Here is a 4,529-nt window from a genome sequence, read left to right as displayed (position 1 = left end):
TAAATGAATTAAGTCAGGCTCAGACAAAAAAAAAAAAATCTTGCTGTTTTCCCTGATTTGTGAATTCTGGATTTTCACAGATGTGTAAAATCATGTACATGTTTCAAATGGCACAAAGGTATAAGTCCAAAGTGTCTAAGGAATGAAAGGGACTAACCAAGGATAGGAGTGGGTGAGAAGTGGGCAGATAGTGTGGACAGGGTCACCTTACATACATGGATGAAAAACATCCTTATGTATGTAATTCAGTTGTATCTACAGTGGACAGATGCCAGTAAAAAAAAAAAAAAAAGTTCTTCTTTAAAGAGAATGGGCCCATTTCTTCTATTGTCTTGCCTGCCCCTTATTCCAAACCTGAGTCAGTGTGACTAACAGACTCTGTCATCCTGACTGCCACTGATGTTAGTACAGGACTTTTTCTAGTAGAGATCTTTAGCCACATCTCTCTTCTGCTTGAAGCCATCCCTCCCATCCCTCTCTATGTCCTCACTCAGTGTCTACCTCTCCTACCAAGTGCTAACCTCCCTGAGGGCATGGGCCTCGTCTGCCTTGTTCACTGTGGTATTCTACTACCTGAGATGGTGCTTGGCACACATGAGCACTCGATAAATATTTGTTAGATGACTCTCAAAATGCTACTTACTAATGTATTCATCAAACATTTTTAAGCTCCTCAGCATGCAAAGAACTGGATGAGGCCCTGGAGATTTAGAAATCAATAGGTATTGTTGATGCTGCCCAATGTCAGTTTCTCCTTGTGAGCAAAGACTTGAACCACAGAACAAAGATTCCCACCCTTCTCCTGGAAGGGTAGCCAGGTACCAATGGAAGCACGACGAAAACCATGGATTCCAGCTATAAATTATACAAACACATGGCATTAAAAAATTATTTTAGCACATCAAATATTAAGTCATTTGTACGCTCTGCAATTACTTTATCTGTCATCAGCACACTCGAGCTGTTGGAAGCGGTGACAGATGGGAGAAGACCATGCCAATTTTTCCTGCAGGTGTGCATCTGGGCTACAGGGAAGGGTTCCGGACGTGCAGCAAGGGAGGGGAAGGGAAGGGTGACTGAGGTTATGAAACTGGAGCTGATGTGAGAGGCTTGGCAGAAAAATTAAAATTACCAATTTGCGTCCTGGAGAGCTTCAGGGCTCTGCACTCCCTGGGAACACGGAACAAGGATTAACGAGGCAGCTTGGGGTAGTGAACTTGCTTGTTGCCTGCGTTGTAGAAGGGGGAGGTCAAGATCCAAGACTGACAAAGAAAAGGTCCAGGGCATCTGGCTCCTCCTGCTTTGTTCTGTGCCCTAAACTATTCTTTAGGGCAACAAGAGGAAATCAGGCAAAAATAATTCCCGGAGAAGGAGATAGAAGCTCGCCCGAAAGACGGCACCTCAGAAGCCATTCTGGGGAGGGGTGGAATGCTTAGAGGATGTGAAAGGGTCTCGAACAAAATATTTGAACTAAGGAAGAATGGTTATTTTGGAACACAAAGATTACAGGATTTAAGACCCACTCAGACTGAATGGTACCTTCAAACCCAGCCCGAGGCAGAACATCTCCAGTTGAGGTTGTTTTCTTCTCAGGATTTTGGCAGATCTACCCAGGTCCATTTGTCCTCATCTCCTCCCTCCAGATTCCCAGAACTTGAGGCTCCGCTCCAGGGCCAACATCCTTGGCTGCTCCTGATGAGTAGCAACCTCTGCCGCCCACTCTGGAGGGCTCAGCCCATCTCTGCTGAGCTCACCAATTCTGCCCTCAGCGACTCCACCTGCCACCGCCCTCTTCCACCTGCAACTCACCCAACAGCACTGATGTTGAGCCACAAGTATTTAACACTCTTCAAATCATCTTTGGTATCACAGCTCGCCCCTCCTTCCCACCATTGTCTCTCTCAAACTCTGGAAGATTTGAGAGCAGACGGGTAGATTGAATCCTTCTCCTCTGCCATCATACCCTATTCCAACCCCAAACACACGTACTTGGAATTTGAACACATAAGAAAGCAAACCATTCCGTGTGTTTCCTTCGTTGAAGCCCTAAGCCACTGGGCACAAGACGGCGCTAGTTTTGTTCCATCTTCTCGGGCAGGGAGTAGGAGAATGACTTTCAAAGCAGGGCATGAAGGAACAGAGGTCACTACGAGACATAAATTCCAGCCTGTGGAGTTGCATAGTCTGAGTTTAAAGAAGTTCTGAAAGCAACTCTCTGTTTGGCGCTAACAGAGGTTTTCCACTTACGGAAAAAAAATTGTCAGGGCCTTACTTACAGAAGCATGGATGGGGGGGCGGTATCTTCCCCACTTCCGGTGACCTTCTAAAATGCGGCAGGGGGCTACCTTACAGAAAGACAATTGCCAAGTGGTAAAAGTTCAAACTGACTCTTAGCAAACTAAAATCAGGGGTTGGCCAAGAGCCTTAAGCAAGCTGACAACTCCCGAAGCAGGAGGACTGCAGTGTTGGGAGACTGAATAAGCGTGTGTGAACCCACTTGCTTTGAGTTGGCTTAATATCAAGATTCGATTTGTTCTGAAATTTCAATAGCATTAGAGGAAAAAGAAAAGAGTCTTATGTTTAATCTCAAAAGGGGTGGCTTTTGAAAATTGTGCAACTTTGTTCTTAGATAACGTACATCTTTATTGAAGCAAAGGCTGTGTTGAGCTAAACGTTTTACTTGCCTCTTCATTATTCACCCTGGTAAGCAGTAGGCATTCTTTTCCCTTTGTGGGAAAAGCTCTCTGAGAGGCCTGGGATTATGAAGATAAATAAGCCTAGTCCCCAGCCCTGAGAAAGGCATAATCCAGCAGTTGGAAGATGGCATGAGAGGAAGTGATAAAGTCATTCTCAAGTGGGGCTGGTTCTGCTACAGAGAGAGCTAAGGCAAGAAGATGGAGGGAGTGGGCCTAGCGTGAGTCAGGAGACTCACAGGAGCTCAAAGAGAAGGGACCTTGAAAAAGAGCCTTCAAGGAGTCAAACAAACCTTGCAAAAGCATGGTGGCTGAAGCATCAACAAGTGCCCAGAATAGCCATGAGGAAGTGCTGACAGCTGCCCCAGGGATGATGGGAAAGGGTGGCAACTGTGACTTGGAGAACCTGGGTACTAAGCTACTGAATTACAGGTTTGTTTACAGGTGACAGAGACCCACTGGGTAGACTTAAGGACAGGGTGGCAAGAGCCCCGAGTCCTGTGAAAACCATCCCGGGTATAGACAGGAGAGGAGCAGCTCTGTACAGCAGGCAGAGGAAACATTAGGCAGCAACAACCGTAAGAGAAGTCTGGGAACTGGGATCTCTTCTATGGTGGCCTGACTCACACACCTTCAGTGTCCATCACACAGAACTGTGAGTCTAACCTTAAGCTTCACAAGATTTCTAGCAGGAGGGGAGAATAAAATTGGGATGGAAATGTAGTAAAGGGATGGGGAACAGAGAATCAGCTTCCACAACAGGGAGAAACACGGAAAGATAAAAATCGACTTTAGGGAAGAGCTCAGAGGCTGGTGATGGAGTTGAATGGTAGACTGCTTGCTTAGTGTGAGCAAGGTCCTAGGCTCAATTGCCAGCCAAGGAGGAGAAGGAAGAAAGAAGGCAGAGAGGGAGGAAAGTGGGAGGGAGGAACTCCAGAGAAAAACAGAGAAGTAATATCCCTGCATTCCATGAAAAGCTTTCCCCTATATCCTGGCAGAATACGTTAGGGTCCTCCAAGAAGTTGAATTTTCCAGGCCACTGGCCTCCAGCCTTAAGTCAACTAGCTGGCATCTTCTGCCCTGTGGGTCCCCAGCTTCACCATGCTTTTTGAGTAGTGGTTGGCTCTGCTCAGTTGCATGTGGTTATGAAGAGAACTGACCTCCCTGACTCAGAAGTCCTGACAAGATCTTGGTCCCAGGAGGTCAGGCTCCCTGTCAAGCCCTGCTCCTCTTGCCACACCTGATATCAAGTGAGAATGATGCATGCTCCTGAATGGACTGGGTTGAATAGGGAGACCAAGCCCTTGTCAGTCAAACGCCAACAGGGCAGTTCTGAACCTGCCGGCTGGGTTAGTCATCACCTTTATAAAACAAAATACTCCAATAATTAATACAGGGCAAATTAATTAAAGGAAGTGGGAGCATTGCAAGGCCCATTATGAACTGGGTGATAATTATTAGCAAACACAGGAAGAGGTTGAGTAAGTGCCCCTGCCTCCCGCTTCATTGGCAGTGAACTAAGCCCTGAAATCCCATGTGTCAAAGGTCAAAAGGAACAGAGCTTTGCAGGGCTGAGCCCACCTATCCACAGGACTTCACATGATTGAGGCACCTAGAGACTGCCTTGGCTCCGTTCTTTCTCTGATCACTCTACCCACTTAAGAAGTTTCTAGCAGCTCTGCACCAGTTGCACAACACACAGAGAAAGCCACACTCCCAGGTGATCTAACAAGCCCAGGATCTCAGATTCACAGGATCACAGAGACAGCTGAAGAGTTCTGACACAACCAGGATCACAAGAAGGACAGGCTCCAGTCAGATTTAGCAAGGGCAGGT

Source organism: Mastomys coucha, unplaced genomic scaffold (assembly GCF_008632895.1).
Source record: "Mastomys coucha isolate ucsf_1 unplaced genomic scaffold, UCSF_Mcou_1 pScaffold23, whole genome shotgun sequence".
Classification (NCBI taxonomy): Eukaryota; Metazoa; Chordata; class Mammalia; order Rodentia; family Muridae; genus Mastomys; species Mastomys coucha.
The sequence above is the reverse complement of the archived record's forward strand: the minus strand, read 5'-3'. Positions refer to the sequence as shown.